This window comes from Dendrobates tinctorius, unplaced genomic scaffold, assembly GCF_039654945.1.
Source record: "Dendrobates tinctorius isolate UK_male_01 unplaced genomic scaffold, ASM3965494v1 ptg000103l, whole genome shotgun sequence".
In the NCBI taxonomy this organism is placed as follows: Eukaryota; Metazoa; Chordata; class Amphibia; order Anura; family Dendrobatidae; genus Dendrobates; species Dendrobates tinctorius.
Window position 1 is genome coordinate 36,482,825 of NW_027361771.1, and position 17,136 is coordinate 36,499,960.

The 17,136-nt window shown below is 49.7% G+C and overlaps 1 protein-coding gene across 2 annotated transcripts in view; it reads right to left on the minus strand.

Annotated features, from left to right (window-relative positions):
* Nucleotides 1-10,635, minus strand: part of LOC141100184 (uncharacterized) — a 79,484-nt gene extending 68,849 nt beyond the window's left edge. Inside the window, exon 1 of one of the 2 annotated variants that reach the window (XM_073588485.1) lies at nucleotides 10,469-10,635. The gene's annotated coding sequence lies outside the window, so the exon portion shown is untranslated. The other variant, XM_073588486.1, reaches the window with a different exon arrangement.
* Between the last annotated feature and the right edge of the window lie 6,501 nt (nucleotides 10,636-17,136).

The following is a 17,136-nucleotide window of genomic DNA, read 5'->3' on the forward strand; positions in this document are numbered from 1 at the left end:
TACACGTGATTGCACAAAGGTGAGAAAGGGCACCGTATCACCGGAAAACATGTATGGATAGCATAGTGTAAACATTCAAAATATATGTCTATAGATCAGGAGGCAGGCTCAGACGGTGTCAGGCCCAGTATGGATTACACGTGATTGCACAAAGGTGAGAAAGGGTACCGTATCACCGGATAACATGTATGGATAGCACAGTGTACACATTCAAAATATATGTCTATAGATCAGGAGGCAGGCTCAGACGGTGTCAGGCCCAGTATGGATTTGACGGCCCAGACTACACAGTGGAGGAGCAGGGAGAGGTAAAGATTGCAAATGCTGGGGCCCTGCCCAAGCAAGGGGGCCCACTCGTGGGCGTCGGTACTGGCACTGGGCCCCTCATAGTACGGCGGTGTGTCTGACGGCAGGTGTGCACCACCACCGTCAGAGACACTTGATTGCAAGTGAGGGACCCTGTGCCAGTGCCCGCGTCCAAGAGTCGGCCTACCCACCTGTCCAGGGCAACGGCACTCGCATGGTTTCGTGCGCTAGGTTGTGACCCCGGCCATGGGGGGGAGGCAGCACAGTTAGGGAGTTTTAGAAAGTGGCATATGTTGATGTTGATTCAAATAAGGAATATATTCTTGGACTTTGAGTGCGCTGCTAGACGAATTCAATAACCACACAAGGTTAAAAAAGTTAACCCTTTAATCCCTACGCGTTTCGAAGCATAACGCTTCTTCTTCAGGGGTAGATACATGAATACAGAGAGCTGTCATCACATTTATACATACAAGATTCAAATTTGGCGCCCTCAGAGACACGAGGAAAGCCGCAAAAGGTCAAAGATCAAAGTAATTCAAGCATCAAGAGTTCATAAAGGTTAAACATTCTCTAATTAAAAATAACTCTTTATTATGTTTTGCAGATAAAAGAAAAAGAAGAAAAGAAAAAGGATGATAAAAAATAATATATATATAAAGAAAAACGAAAAAAATATATATATATATATATAAAATGAACCCACGACGTTAAAAAAAAGAGAATCAAAGTCCAGCGAACATACCACTATACCAGGGAAAATGTTGGAATTTAAAAGAGAATTTATAATCCGACCATTGGTATGAGACTCAAATATAAACATTTATAAAAGCGATAATTAGATGTATATGTATGAATAAAAATACGCTGATGGAATTGATGTGAATAAAATGATGAATAAAAATAAAAATAAAAATAATAAAAATGTGTTACTAGTTATTTCGTTTCAAATTCCATGAGAATTCCGTGGCGTGTACTGGAAGACAAAAATTAAAAAAGGAAGCAAAGAAAAAACTCAAATGGATGAAACCATGATCGAATACCGTCAAAGACATACAAAAACACTGTATATATTATATTAGGTTATTTGAACCTTGCAACTCGAATAGTCCTCTGTAATGAAATTAATTATGCGTTTTTCTGTTCAAAAAATGTCTTCATGCATATAGATTTTTTATAATTAATTCTTGTTCTGGTTATTCCTTTTTAATATATACAGTGTTTTTGTATGTCTTTGACGGTATTCGATCATGGTTTCATCCATTTGAGTTTTTTCTTTGCTTCCTTTTTTAATTTTTGTCTTCCAGTACACGCCACGGAATTCTCATGGAATTTGAAACGAAATAACTAGTAACACATTTTTATTTTTATTATTTTTATTTTTATTTTTATTCATCATTTTATTCACATCAATTCCATCAGCGTATTTTTATTCATACATATACATCTAATTATCGCTTTTATAAATGTTTATATTTGAGTCTCATACCAATGGTCGGATTATAAATTCTCTTTTAAATTCCAACATTTTCCCTGGTATAGTGGTATGTTCGCTGGACTTTGATTCTCTTTTTTTTTTAACGTCGTGGGTTCATTTTATATATATATATATATATTTTTTTCGTTTTTCTTTATATATATATTATTTTTTATCATCCTTTTTCTTTTCTTCTTTTTCTTTTATCTGCAAAACATAATAAAGAGTTATTTTTAATTAGAGAATGTTTAACCTTTATGAACTCTTGATGCTTGAATTACTTTGATCTTTGACCTTTTGCGGCTTTCCTCGTGTCTCTGAGGGCGCCAAATTTGAATCTTGTATGTATAAATGTGATGACAGCTCTCTGTATTCATGTATCTACCCCTGAAGAAGAAGCGTTATGCTTCGAAACGCGTAGGGATTAAAGGGTTAACTTTTTTAACCTTGTGTGGTTATTGAATTCGTCTAGCAGCGCACTCAAAGTCCAAGAATATATTCCTTATTTGAATTGTGGTACGGTTCCGTTGTGGACCGCTGGACGTGCAGCAGGCTGACTCACTATATAAGCTTTATTTTATCTTTGAGAAGGTGAGTTTAACACATTCAGTAATTGAATATTTTACCCGGATAAGACCCTATTGCGCTTTTGTTTCAACCTTCTAGTGAAAATAAACCTTAATATGTTGATGTTGGACATTCAGCTGATGCAAAAGGCGAAATTGTTCAATTCCCAGGAAGAGGAGGACCAAAGCAAGCCATTTTTCTGTCAACCTATGTGTCATCAGGGGAAGGTGGGACAAAATCCTTGGAAACCCATGCATGGTTCATTTTAATGAAGGTTAGATCAACCACATTTTGGGTCGACAGACGGGTCCTTTCTTCTGTCAGGATTGATCCAGCAGCACTGAAGACTCTTTCCGATAGCACACTTGCAGCTGGGCAAGCGAGCTCCTGTAGCGCATATTGTGCCAATTCAGGCCAGGTGTCCAGTTTAGCGGCCCAATAGTCAAAGGGGAATGACCTGTGAGGGAGAACATCGACGTGGGAGGAAAAGTAGTTTGTAACCATAGTTGACAAGTGCTGTCTCCTGTCACTTTCCATCGATGCAGTATTACCAGTTGTGTGAGCGGGACTTGAAAAATCAGTCCACAACATGATCATGAAACCCCTGTCTCCAACGCCACTTCTGATGTGTGCACCACGAACACCTCTTCCAAGCTGCCCCTGGCCCCTACGGCTCATGTGAGAACCATCACCACTGCTGTGTGCTGGGAATGCCTCAACCAACCGGTTTACCAGAGTAGCTTGTTTGTTAGGCAATATTAGGTCAAGGTTCTCCTGTGGCATGATGTTTTGGAATTTGCCTTTATAGCGTGGATCCAGGATGCTGGCCAACCAGTAGCCGTCATCGTTCATCATTTTGGCAATGCGGGGGTCCCTTTTTAGGATCTGCAAGGCATAATCTGACATGTGGGCCAATGTTCCCGGTGTCAATGATGCAGTGCGACTGCTTGGTGGAGGAGCACTTTCTGGCAAATCCACATCCCTCCAGTCACGCACAAACCCTGTACCAAACCTTGCCACGCCAACATTTTCTCTGGACATACGAGAAGCATCCTCCTCCCCATCATCACCCTGCTCCTCCTCTTCCTCCACCTCGTCCAAGAGAGGTCCCAGAGCAGACAATGGCTGACTGTCATCAAGGATTTCCTCCTCCTCTTCGTCAACCTCGGCTGCAGACGCCTGCTCCTTAATGTGCGTCAAAGTTTGCATGAGCAGACGCATAAGTGGGATGCTCATGCTTATGATGGCGTCGTCTGCGCTTACCAGCCGTGTACATTCCTCAAAACACTGAAGGACTTTACAGAGGTCTTTCAGCTTTGACCACTGCACACCTGTCAACTCCATGTCTGCCCTCAAAGTGCCTGTCCGGGTATGCTCCCACAAATGCATAATGGCCTGCCTCTGTTCGCACAGCCGCTCAACCATGTGCAGGGTGGAGTTCCACCTTGTTGCAACGTCAATAATTAGCCGGTGCTTGGGAAGGTGTAGCAATCGCTGCAGCTTCTGCATACGACTGGAGTGTACGGGCGACCGGCGGATGTGCGAGCACAGTTTTCGAACCTTCTGGAGCAGGCCTGTTAACTCTGGATAATTATTGAGGAAGCACTGCACCACCAGGTTCAAGGTGTGAGCCAAGCAAGGTATGTGTCTGAGTTTTGAAAGGGCTATGGCAGCCACAAAATTACGGCCGTTATCGCTGACTACCTTGCCTGCCTCAAGATGTAGACTGCTGTTATGATGAGTCACCGAAGGAGGAAAAAACAAAATACTACCTAAGTCCAGAAAAAACAGAGAGGTTGGCAGCTATCGGATTGCAGACCCCTGAACCTATCCACAACAACTAGCAGTAGCCGTGGGGGGTTCCTACGGTGCCCTAGACCCCTCGATCACAGCCGGAGAACTACATAGCCTAAAGACAGAAAGGGGAAAAACTAAACTGCCCCAGAGCATACCCCAAAGCAATAGGCAGCCCCCGACATATAATGACGGTGAAGCAAGATGAAAACAAAAAACACAGATAGAAAGATAGGTTGAGCAAATGATGGGGCCCAAGCTAACTAAAATAGGACAGGATAGGAAAGCTGCTGTGTGCCATCCGCAAAAACCCTATCCAAAATGTGCCAACCGACTGATAGGAAAAACAGGCCCTGAAGTCGCTAGGCTTCAAAAGACTAAATCAGCACTCAGGTATATTCTGAAGACAGAGCAAAAGATCAACAGATCAGAGACAAAAATGGAATTCAGCTCACCCCCGGCCGGGGATGGCAGAACTCCCAAAAAACAAGGCAAAACAAAACTGAAGTGTACGAAGCAGAGCAGAAAAACTTAGCTTTGAGACGCAGGAATCAGACTGGTCTCCAAGAATCCAGCAGGATCACCAGCAAGGCAGAAGGGCGTCGGCTGCCTTATATCCAGTCCTCAATTCCAGCCACCCAGTCATTATCTAGCTGCCCAGGTGTTTGGTAATCAGCCTCACTACCTTCCTTCACCAGGGGAAGGAGTTCATCAGACCTCAACGGTGAAGGGAAAAATGAACTCACAACAGACTGCCCAGCCATGACTCAGTTTGTTGCTGAAAGTAGTCGGCCAGTACCTCCGCGGTGTGTCTGTCGTCCAAACACATCATCTTCAACACAGCCTGCTGACGCTTTCCACTAGCTGATCGATAGGGGGACACCTCGTGTGCAACACTGGCAGCTGCGGATGGAGTGCTGCTGCGACTGCACTCTGGGGACGAGCTTTCGCTTCTAGAGGAGTAGGAGGAGGAGGGTCGAACGCCTACAGCCGTTTCCTATACCGTGGGCTAGGCAGCACAGTCCCACCACCGCTGTCCCCTGTGGACCCTGCATCCACATTAACCCAATGCGCAGTGATGGACACGTAACGGCCCTGGCCATGCCTACTGGACCATGCATCAGTTGTGAGGTGCACCTTTCCACTCACTGATTGCTTGAGTGCATGGACAATGCGGTCCTTCACATGAAGGTGGAGGGCTGGGATGGCTTTGCGAGAAAAGAAGTGGCGACTGGGTAGTTCATAGCGTGGTACTGCGTAGGCCATGAGTTCGAGGAAAGCTGCACTTTCCACCAACCGATAGAGCATCATCTCTAACGAGATTAGTTTGGCAATGTGGGCGTTCAAACCCAGTGTACGCAGATGAGAGGATGAGTACTTTCTTGTCCTACTCATAGTCTCTGGCAGGGTGAGCTGGACTTGAGAGATGCCTATGGTGGAACTAGCGGTGGACAGGGCGGACTGAGAGAGGGTAGATGATGGTGATGGAGTTGGTGTTCTTTCTGATGGCCTAGATTCAGTCTTTCGTTGATATAACATTGTGATTCCCTGACAGCTTTGGCCTTGCAACGACACCTCAACATTTGCTGCTGTGATAACCGGTGGGCTTACAGTGGGGGAAACAATGTAGCGTTGCTGACTACCTTCTTTGGGAGCATTTGCACATGTGGTACTTGAGGTTTGGTGTTCCGTCCACGCTTGCAAGTGCATGGTGGTTAAATGTCTAAGCATGCAACTGGTATTCAAATTTTTCAGATTTTTCCCTCGGCAAAAGGTCTTTGCGCACTTCTTACAGATAACCTTGGCCTGATCATTAGGATTTTGTTCAAAAAAGTGCCACACTGCACTCTTCCTACTATGGAAGACATTTTGCGTCCTTGCACGCTGTGCTATTTTGACCGTCTGGCCAAGCAGTCCAGCAACTTTTTGTAACCCGTTTTTGGACTGCTCCGTGCCTGCCAGATAACAGCTGTTGCGATGTCGATGCCTGCTGCGGATGCTCCTCCTCCTCTTCGGAGCTATTGGCAGCGGCACCCTCTTCCCCCAATGGATGCCAATCTGGGTCAACAACTGGGTCATCCATCACCTCCTTTTCAATGTCATGTGCACCTTCCTCTGTGTCACCGTGTACGGTGGTATAGTATGCGGGAAGGGGCACCTGAGTTTCATCAGGGTCAGAATCTGGCTCAGTACACTGCGAGGACAATGTCGTGTTCTGAGTGAATGTACCAGCAGAATCATCTATCAGTGGCTGTGCATCAGTGCACTCCATGTCAGATTCATCTTGGCCTGGGTAATTCACCATTTCACTTGATAACCCAGGCATGGTATGTTGAAACAGCTCCATGGAGTAATCTGTTGTGTGGCCTGCTGCATCCTTCAATTTTGGTTGGGGTGAAGGACACAAAGAAAGGTGTGGTTCATGACCATGAGCCTCCAAAGACGACTCAGTGCTTTTATTTTTTACAAGTTCAGAAGAGGAGGCGATAGAGCTGGATGCCGAGTCAGCAATGTAGGCCAAAACTTGTTCCTGAAGCTCCGGCTTTAAAAGCGGTTTACCTACTCCCAGAAAAGGGAGCCTTCGAGGCCTTGTGGAGCCAGACGATGACGCAGGCTTAACACCTCCTGCATTAGGTGTTATTTTGCTTTTGCCACTACCAGCAGATCCAACACCATCATTAACAGCTGGCAACCCCCGCCCACTAACACGGCCTCTTACACCACACTTCCTCATTTTTTTTAAAAATGTACCCACAATTCCACCAACGATATGGAACTGTAAAACAAGGTACAAGGTGTATATAGGACAGGGGAGAATTTAATTCTCCTACCACTTCTGGACACTGATGTATTGTGTCAGGCCAGTGTATATCACACCGCTGTATGACAGGCTGAATTTGGCTGGTGTGTAAAATGTGATATATGACGGGAGAAATGGAATGTCCTTACACACTTCTGGACACTGATGTATTGTGTGAAGCCCAATGTATATCACACCGCTGTATGACAGACTGAATTAGGCTGGTGTGAAAAATGTGACATAGGACGGCAGAAATGGATTGTCCTTACACACTTCTGGACACTGATGTATTGTGTGAGGCCCAATGTATATCACACCACTGTATGACAGACTGAATTAGGCTGGTGTGAAAAATGTGACATAGGACGGCAGAAATGGATTGTCCTTACACACTTCTGGACACTGATGTATTGTGTGAGGCCCAATGTATATCACACCGCTGTATGACAGGCTGAATTTGGCTGTTATGTAAAATGTGATATATGACGGGAGAAATGGAATGTCCTTACACACTTCTGGACACTGATGTATTGTGTCAGGCCAGTGTATATCACACCGCTGTATCACAGGCTGAATTTGGCTGGTGTGTAAAATGTGATATATGACGGGAGAAATGGAATGTCCTTACACACTTCTGGACACTGATGTATTGTGTCAGGCCAGTGTATATCACACCGCTGTATGACAGGCTGAATTTGGCTGGTGTGAAAAATGTTATATAGGACGGGAGAAATGGAATGTCCTTACACACTTCTGGACACTGATGTATTGTGTCAGGCCCAGTGTATATCACACCGCTGTATGACAGGATGAATTTGGCAGGTGTGAAAAATGTTATATAGGACGGGAGAAATGGAATGTCCTTACACACTTCTGGACACTGATGTATTGTGTCAGGCACAGTGTATATCACACCTCTGTATGACAGACTGAATTTGGCTGGTGTGTAAAATGTGATATATGACGGGAGAAATGGAATGTCCTTACACACTTCTGGACACTGATGTATTGTGTCAGGCCAGTCACACCGCTGTATGACAGGCTGAATTTGGCTGGTGTGCAAAATGTGATATATGACGGGAGAAATGGAATGTCCTTACACACTTCTGGACACTGATGTGTTGTGTGAGGCCCAATGTATATCACACCGCTGTATGACAGACTGAATTAGGCTGGTGTGAAAAATATGACATAGGACGGCAGAAATGGATTGTCCTTACACACTTCTGGACACTGATGTATTGTGTGAGGCCCAATGTATATCACACCGCTGTATGACAGGCTGAATTTGGCTGGTGTGAAAAATGTGACATAGGACGGGAGAAATGGAATGTCCTTACACACTTCTGGACACTGATGTATTGTGTCAGGCCCAGTGTATATCACATCGCTGTATGACAGGCTGAATTTGGCTGGTGTGTAAAATGTGATATATGACGGGAGAAATGGAATGTCCTTACACACTTCTGGACACTGATGTATTGTGTCAGGCCAGTGTATATCACACCGCTGTATGACAGGCTGAATTTGGCTGGTGTGAAAAATGTTATATAGGACGGGAGAAATGGAATGTCCTTACACACTTCTGGACACTGATGTATTGTGTCAGGCCAGTGTATATCACACCGCTGTATGACAGGATGAATTTGGCAGGTGTGAAAAATGTTATATAGGACGGGAGAAATGGAATGTCCTTACACACTTCTGGACACTGATGTATTGTGTCAGGCCCAGTGTATATCACACCGCTGTATGACAGGATGAATTTGGCAGGTGTGAAAAATGTTATATAGGACGGGAGAAATGGAATGTCCTTACACACTTCTGGACACTGATGTATTGTGTCAGGCCCAGTGTATATCACACCGCTGTATGACATGATGAATTTGGCAGGTGTGAAAAATGTTATATAGGACAGGGCAGGATTGGAATCTCCCTAGAGTGTAGGTCTGTAAGAACGGAACAACTCCTCGACTTATCCTTACAGAGTCACACCCTTAGCTTCACTGTGGCCGTGATAACAGCCGTTACACGGTACTGAGAGAGCAGCGTGCTCGTTAAATTGTCAAGCTCCGTGTTTTTTTAGTATACGGACTGACACGCTGTCTCTCTATAGTTTTGAATGTAATCAAACAGCAAATAGACTAGACTGTTTGAAAAACAGACAAAACTATAAGGTGGAGGTCTGTAAGAACGGAACAACTCCTCGACTTATCCTTACAGAGTCACACCCTTAGCTTCACTGAGAGAGCAGCGTACACCGCTGTACGGTGTGAAAAAATGCACGCTCAGTATCTCACCAGGACAAAAAAAAAAGGATTGCTTTTAAAAATGCAGTTTGCAAAGCAGTGTGAAACCAGCAATGCAGCTATCAGGTAGCCTTATAAGGCAGCCTAACAACCAACAGAGCTGATCCACCAAAATATAGCCTCCCCTTGCACTGCACACACAGTGACTGGTGTGTTGTACAGGCAAAATCGCTAGCAGCAGCAGCTGATTTTTTTTCTTCTTCCCTGCCTAACGCTCTCCCTACAGAATCTGCAGCAGCAGCATCTCTCCCTATACTGAGATCAGCAGAAGTAAGATGGCGGTCGGCGTGCACGCCCTTTTATACCCCCTGTGATGCCCCCCAAAGCAAGCCAATCACTTGCATGCCCTTCTCAAAGATGGTGTGGACCGCTGCCTATATCATCACGTTGCCCACAGTGTCCGTTCTTCCTCATTGGCTGAAAAAGGGCACTGAAGCATGTTTTGAAATGCGACTTTGGGGCTAAAGTCGCCAACCTCGTGGCCGACCTCACGCTGAGGTCGGGTTTCATTTTATGAAACCCGACTTTGGCGAAAGTCAGCGACTTTTGAATTTTTTCGACCTGTTTCGCTCAACTCTAAATGGCGCTATATCAGTGGGTATAATAAATAAATCTGGCAGCCAGTAGCGCCTCCATGCGGACCTGATGATATATTACTGTGATATAGCGGGCTATTATCACTTGGGATGAAGATTATTATTATTTCTGACATTTCTTTATGTTGCATTCATATGTGATCTGCAGATAACATTGTGTGCAGCATTTCTATGGTGCGGACCCCGTGGACGCACACGTGCCTCAGTGGTTGGGTTGGACACATGTGTGACATAACGTCACGTGTGACTTCTTACGGTGTCGCGTTCCGACCTGCGGCGGTTTCCATACAGTAACCTTTATATTACAACGTGTGGCCCAAACCTGACAAACCCTACAGAAATAACGGACAGTGCTGGCTCTATAGATCTATAACACCTCAGATCCGGGAGAAGGCGATGGCGGCCAAGCTAAACCTCCTACTCACTACTGACTGTGCTGTGGGTTGGGGTGAGGGCATCCCAGAGAGGATTCACCGTTGTTTACCAGCTCCATGGTAACCACAAGTGTTTGTGAAGATTTCTGGGCCATATAGCTGCATAGGTCTTCCCTTGTCCTATAGTATAGCGTCCTGTATACAACATCCAGAACACAACCCCGGTGACTACAACTCATACATACCCGGAGCTAGACCTCAGCTGCACCCTGCGCGATATATTGCTGCCTGCAGGACCTGTGGTGACGTCACCGTCACGTGGTCAGTGACAGCTGAGGAAAGTGACTGCAGGACCCGTGGGTGAGGTCATGTGATTGTCGTTATGGGGCGGAGCACAGCAGTGGGAAGTTGCGCTGTGAGTGTGAGAGTCTAGAGACTCTAGTGTGAGAGGGCTTCTGTGGCCCTATGGGGATTCCTGTGCCGTGTGTGTGGTGGGCTCTTGTGCCATGTGGGGATTCCTGTGCCATGTGTGTGGTGGGCTCTTGTGCCATGTGGGGATTCCTGTGCCATGTGTGTGGTGGGCTCTTGTGCCATGTGGGGATTCCTGTGCCGTGTGTGTGGTGGGCTTGTGTGTCCTGTGGGGATTCCTGTGCCGTGTGTGTGGTGGGCTCTTGTGCCATGTGGGGATTCCTGTGCCGTGTGTGTGGTGGGCTTGTGTGTCCTGTGGGGATTCCTGTGCCGTGTGTGTGGTGGGCTCTTGTGCCATGTGGGGATTCCTGTGCCATGTGTGTGGTGGGCTCTTGTGCCATGTGGGGATTCCTGTGCCGTGTGTGTGGTGGGCTTGTGTGTCCTGTGGGGATTCCTGTGCCGTGTGTGTGGTGGGCTCTTGTGCCATGTGGGGATTCCTGTGCCGTGTGTGTGGTGGGCTTGTGTGTCCTGTGGGGATTCCTGTGCCGTGTGTGTGGTGGGCTCTTGTGCCCTGTGGGGATTCCTGTGCCATGTGTGTGGTGGGCTCCTGTGGCCCTGTGGGGATTCCTGTGCCATGTGTGTGGTGGGCTCTTGTGCCATGTGGGGATTCCTGTGCCGTGTGTGTGGTGGGCTTGTGTGTCCTGTGGGGATTCCTGTGCCGTGTGTGTGGTGGGCTCTTGTGCCATGTGGGGATTCCTGTGCCATGTGTGTGGTGGGCTTGTGTGTCCTGTGGGGATTCCTGTGCCGTGTGTGTGGTGGGCTCTTGTGCCATGTGGGGATTCCTGTGCCATGTGTGTGGTGGGCTCTTGTGCCATGTGGGGATTCCTGTGCCATGTGTGTGGTGGGCTCCTGTGGCCCTGTGGGGATTCCTGTGCCATGTGTGTGGTGGGCTCTTGTGCCATGTGGGGATTCCTGTGCCGTGTGTGTGGTGGGCTTGTGTGTCCTGTGGGGATTCCTGTGCCGTGTGTGTGGTGGGCTCTTGTGCCATGTGGGGATTCCTGTGCCGTGTGTGTGGTGGGCTTGTGTGTCCTGTGGGGATTCCTGTGCCGTGTGTGTGGTGGGCTCTTGTGCCCTGTGGGGATTCCTGTGCCATGTGTGTGGTGGGCTCCTGTGGCCCTGTGGGGATTCCTGTGCCGTGTGTGTGGTGGGCTCTTGTGCCATGTGGGGATTCCTGTGCCGTGTGTGTCCTGTGGGGATTCCTGTGCCATGTGTGTGGTGGGCTCTTGTGCCATGTGGGGATTCCTGTGCCGTGTGTGTGGTGGGCTTGTGTGTCCTGTGGGGATTCCTGTGCCGTGTGTGTGGTGGGCTCTTGTGCCATGTGGGGATTCCTGTGCCATGTGTGTGGTGGGCTTGTGTGTCCTGTGGGGATTCCTGTGCCATGTGTGTGGTGGGCACCTGTGCCATGTGGGGATTCCTGTGCCATGTGTGTGGTGGGCTTGTGTGTCCTGTGGGGATTCCTGTGCCGTGTGTGTGGTGGGCTCTTGTGCCATGTGGAGATTCCTGTGCCATGTGTGTGGTGGGCTTGTGTGTCCTGTGGGGATTCCTGTGCCGTGTGTGTGGTGGGCACCTGTGCCATGTGGAGATTCCTGTGCCATGTGTGTGGTGGGCTTGTGTGTCCTGTGGGGATTCCTGTGCCATGTGTGTGGTGGGCTCTTGTGCCCTGTGGAGATTCCTGTGCCATGTGTGTGGTGGGCTTGTGTGTCCTGTGGGGATTCCTGTGCCATGTGTGTGGTGGGCTCTTGTGCCATGTGGGGATTCCTGTGCCGTGTGTGTGGTGGGCTCTTGTGCCATGTGGGGATTCCTGTGCCGTGTGTGTGGTGGGCTCTTGTGCCATGTGGGGATTCCTGTGCCGTGTGTGTGGGATCGTGTGCCCTGTGGGGATTGATTTCTGTGCCGTGTGCCATGTGTGTGTGGTGGGCTCCTGTGCCCTGTGGGGATTGATTCCTGTGCCGTGTGTGTGGTGGGCTCCTGTGCCCTGTGGGGATTCCTGTGCCATGTGTGGGCTCCTGTGGAGATTCTTGTGCCGTGTGTGTGGTGGGGATTCCTGTGCCATGTGTGGGGTGGGCTCCTGTGGCCCTTCCTGTGCCATGTGTGTGGTGGGCTCCTGTGGGGATTCCTGTGCCGTGTGTGGTTGGATCGTGTGACCTGTGGAGATTCCTGTGCCATGCGTGCGTGTCCTGTGGGGATTCCTGTGCCGTGTGTGTGGTGGGCTCCTGTGCCCTGTGGAGATTCCTGTGCCGTGTGTGTGTGGTGGGGATTCCTGTGCCGTGTGTGGGGTGGGCTCCTGTGGGGATTCCTGTGCCGTGTGTGTGTGGTGGGCTCCTGTGGGGATTCCTGTGCCATGTGTGTGTGGTGGGCTCCTGTGCCCTGTGGGGATTCCTGTGCCGTGTGGTGGGATCGTGTGCCCTGTGGGGATTTCTGTGCTGAGTGTGTGAAGGGCACCTGTGCCCTTTGGGGATTCCTGTGCCATGTGGAGATTCCTGTGCCATGTGTGTGGTGGGCTCGTGTGCCATGTGGAGATTCCTGTGCCGTGTGTGGTGGGCTCGTGTGCCATGTGGGGATTCCTGTGCCATGTGTGTGTGGTGGGCTCCTGTGCCGTGTGATGGGATCGTGTGCCGAGTGTATGAAGGGCACCTGTGCCATGTGGAGATTCCTGTGCCGTGTGTGGTGGGCTCGTGTGCCATGTTGGAGATTCCTGTGCCGTGTGTGGTGGGCTCGTGTGCCATGTGGAGATTCCTGTGCCATGTGTGTGGTGGGCTCTTGTGCCATGTGGGGATTCCTGTGCCATGTGTGTGTGGTGGGCTCCTGTGCCCTGTGGGGATTCCTGTGCCGTGTGGTGGGATCGTGTGCCCTATGGGGATTTCTGTGCCGAGTGTGTGAAAGGCACCTGTGCCCTGTGGGGATTCCTGTGCCGTGTGCCATGTGGAGATTTCTGCGCCATGTGTGTGGTGGGATCGTGTGCCATGTGGAGATTCCTGTGCCATGTGTGTGGTGGGCTCCTGTGCCCTGTGGGGATTCCTGTGCTATGTGAGCGTACCCTGTGGGGATTCCTGTGCCATGTGTGTGGTGGGCTCCTGTGCCCTGTGGAGATTCCTGTGCCGTGTGTGTGGTGGGGATTCCTGTGCCGTGTGTGGGGTGGGCTCCTGTGCCCTGTGGGGATTCCTGTGCCGTGTGCCATGTGGAGATTCCTGCGCCATGTGTGTGGTGGGATTGTGTGCCATGTGGAGATTCCTGTGCCATGTGTGTGGTGGGCTCCTGTGCCCTGTGGGGATTCCTGTGCTATGTGAGCGTACCCTGTGGGGATTCCTGTGCCATGTGTGTGGTGGGCTCCTGTGCCCTGTGGAGATTCCTGTGCCGTGTGTGTGGTGGGGATTCCTGTGCTGTGTGTGGGGTGGGCTCCTGTGCCCTGTGGGGATTCCTGTGCCGTGTGTGTGGTGGGCTTGTGTGCCCTGTGGGGATTCCTGTGCCGTGTGGTGGGATCGTGTGCCCTGTGGGGATTTCTGTGCCGAGTGTGTGAAGGGCACCTGTGCCCTGTGGGGATTCCTGTGCCATGTGGAGATTCCTGTGCTATGTGTGTGGTGGGCACGTGTGCCATGTGGAGATTCCTGTGCCATGTGTGTAGTGGGCTCCTGTGCCCTGTGGGGATTCCTGTGCCATTTGGGGAATCCTGTGCCGTGTGTGTGGTGGGCTCCTGTGCTATGTGGGGATTCCTGTGCCATGTGTGTGGTGGGCTCGTGCCCTGTGGGGATTCCTGTGCCATGTGTGTGTGCCCTGTGGGGATTCCTGTGCCGTGTGTGTGGTGGGCTCCTGTGCCCTGTGGGGATTCCTGTGCCTTGCGTGTGGTGGGCTCGTGTGCCCTGTGGGGATTCCTGTGCCGTGTGTGTGGTGGGCTCGTGTGCCCTGTGGGATTCCTGTGCCGTCTGTGTGGTGGGCTCGATACGATTCTCGCACGGTGCAGGCGTTCAGTTTTCGATCGTCTACACCAGGGGTGGGAAATCTTTTTTCTGACAAGGGCCATTTGGATATTTACACCATGCTTTGGGGGGCCGTACAAACTCCACCCACAAAGTACCTCCTGGCACTGGTGTCAGGACGTGATCTTTCATTGCATGATCTTCAGTGTCCAGTAGTGAACACTGCGTGTGTGTGCGCCCATAGAGCAAGAAGACATTAAAGAGCTGGTGGCAATCAAAATACAACTCCCTGACAAAGCATTGCAGTCCCTGAGAATCTGCCCGGGGGCCGGATAAAAAGTCATCGAGGGCCATAAATGGACCAGGGGCCTGAGGTTCCCCACCCCTGGTTTACACAGAAGCGCAGAGTCGTGTCCTTCCTTACGAGAACAATAGGGGCAGCCAATGGACTTTGGCTCTTTCGGATTACCCCACTGTGCATCATATGTGTCAACATCCCCTTCACGTCCCGGTACATTTGTGATGGGATCTGTCGATACAGTTCCCTAATGGGTGCAGTGTTTCCCGTAAGGATCTCGTGGGTGATAGCTGTGGTACACCCAAAATCATCGTCATGATGAGCAAAATTGTCCTGGTATAGCTCTAGCATGGCTTCTACCTGTTGTGGTGAGAGTTCAGTTAGCTCAGCCCGCATCTGCTCCAGAATTCAGTGTCCTTCTCTTGGGTGATTGGACTCTGGTTTGGAAGACACTGTTATGGTTACTGTCCAGGGATCCCCTGTTTTGCTGGCAGCTGAACAGCTTTTGGGGATATTAGTTCTTCCAGCATGCCCACAATCTGAGCTACTTTTCTTTTGGGTGGAAATGTGAGATTGGCCTCCCTGAGGTTGACACATTGCATCGGTACATTACCGTCGACTCCTTTCCGGCCCACATTTTTGTCGCACACCGTGATTTGCATCCAAACCGATTAGCAGATGTCAACTTGATCACTGGGCCCCATTCAGGCTGCATCATCTGGGGAAAATGGCATCTGAAGTAGGTCTCAGGCATAGTGGTGACTTGCGAACCGGAATCGACTAGGCAGCGGATGGCCCGACCATACATTTCGACCCATACCTGAAGACTCAGGGAAACTAAACTTGTGGGACTTCTTGTTCTCCTTCTTGACTGCTCAGTCTCCGAACAGCATCCCCCCAGCCACGGAGCCTGCTAGTTTAATGGACGACGCAAAAAGTCCAATGTCTCCACAATTGCAACAGGTCGGCTGCTCTTCTGTGCGAGGTGTGCTTTCCTGGCGAGGCTCAGGGTCAGTTCTGCTTCCGGATGAGTTCAGGGATACTGAAAATTTTTTCCTCGATTCAGACCATTCCTCTTGCATGTCCTGGATCTCTTTCCGAAGTTCTCTCACCCAACTTTGTTCGGTAGCCAGTGAAATGGATACCTCCCCACTCCGAACCTTCCCTGTTGGGACTGTTACCCCCTGCTCTTGCTGGCGTGCGCGTGCTTCGGCCCCCACTTCCAGAAAGGACATGTACAGATTTACTCGCAAGCGTTCTCGCAGGGCCTGCAGCGCATCCCTAAAGTCTGCCACCAGCTGATCTCGCAGGACTACATCAGGAGGTCCTACACCAACGCCATCCCGTTTAGCAATCGCAGCGTGGCTCTTCAGCAGTGCATTCGTGTACTGGGTCACAGACTCCCCCTCCCTTCGGATACAGTAAAACAAGCGCATGTGCAATTGTCCGACGCCTCTGGGGTCTTCGTGCATCTCCTCTAAGATCTGTAACACATTGTTGAAGGTAGCTCACTCATGGGGGGCCGTAACATGACAGAGCTCCTCGCCTCTCCGTCCAGAGCCATCATGGCAATCTCTGCCTCCATTGCGGGAGTCATGGGGTGCATCCTCAGCATACCCCTGACCCGCTCAGTCCAGTCCCACAACAGAATACTGCTTCCTGTAAATTTTCGGAGGTTACTCAACATTGTCCCCAATGATATGCTGGCTCTTGGGGCACCCCCAGCTGCTTGGTCTGTCTCCATGGTACCGGTGGACTGCATCCTGCCGACTACGCCAAATGTGAGAAGGTTGTGGGAGGCAGTGACGGCCAGGAAACAGAGCAAGGGTTAGCGCTTTTAATTAACAAAGGTATACTCCGTGCAGGGAGTTAACAGGTTACTTGGGGGGGAAACAGGCAGTTCGCAGGAGCAGGATATACTAATTTAAAGGAACAACGAACATGGTAACAGTATAGTTCAGTAAGGTGTAACATCCCGTCAGGCGGTCATCAGGCAGTAGGGACCACGCAGCAAATGTTGGCTCCAGCAGCGACCGGCGCGAGGTTGGTCCAGTAAAGTCCTTTAGATGACGATGGTCCAAGTCCCGGCGGCAGTGGTTAGTCTCTGATATCTTCTGTGGAGTTCTCAGTCCATCTGCTGATGTGACAGAAGGTGTACAGGCCACAGCATCATCTGAGCCCAATGTGGCTCGGTAAACATACACCGGGGGATCAGAAAAGCAGTTCACGGTCT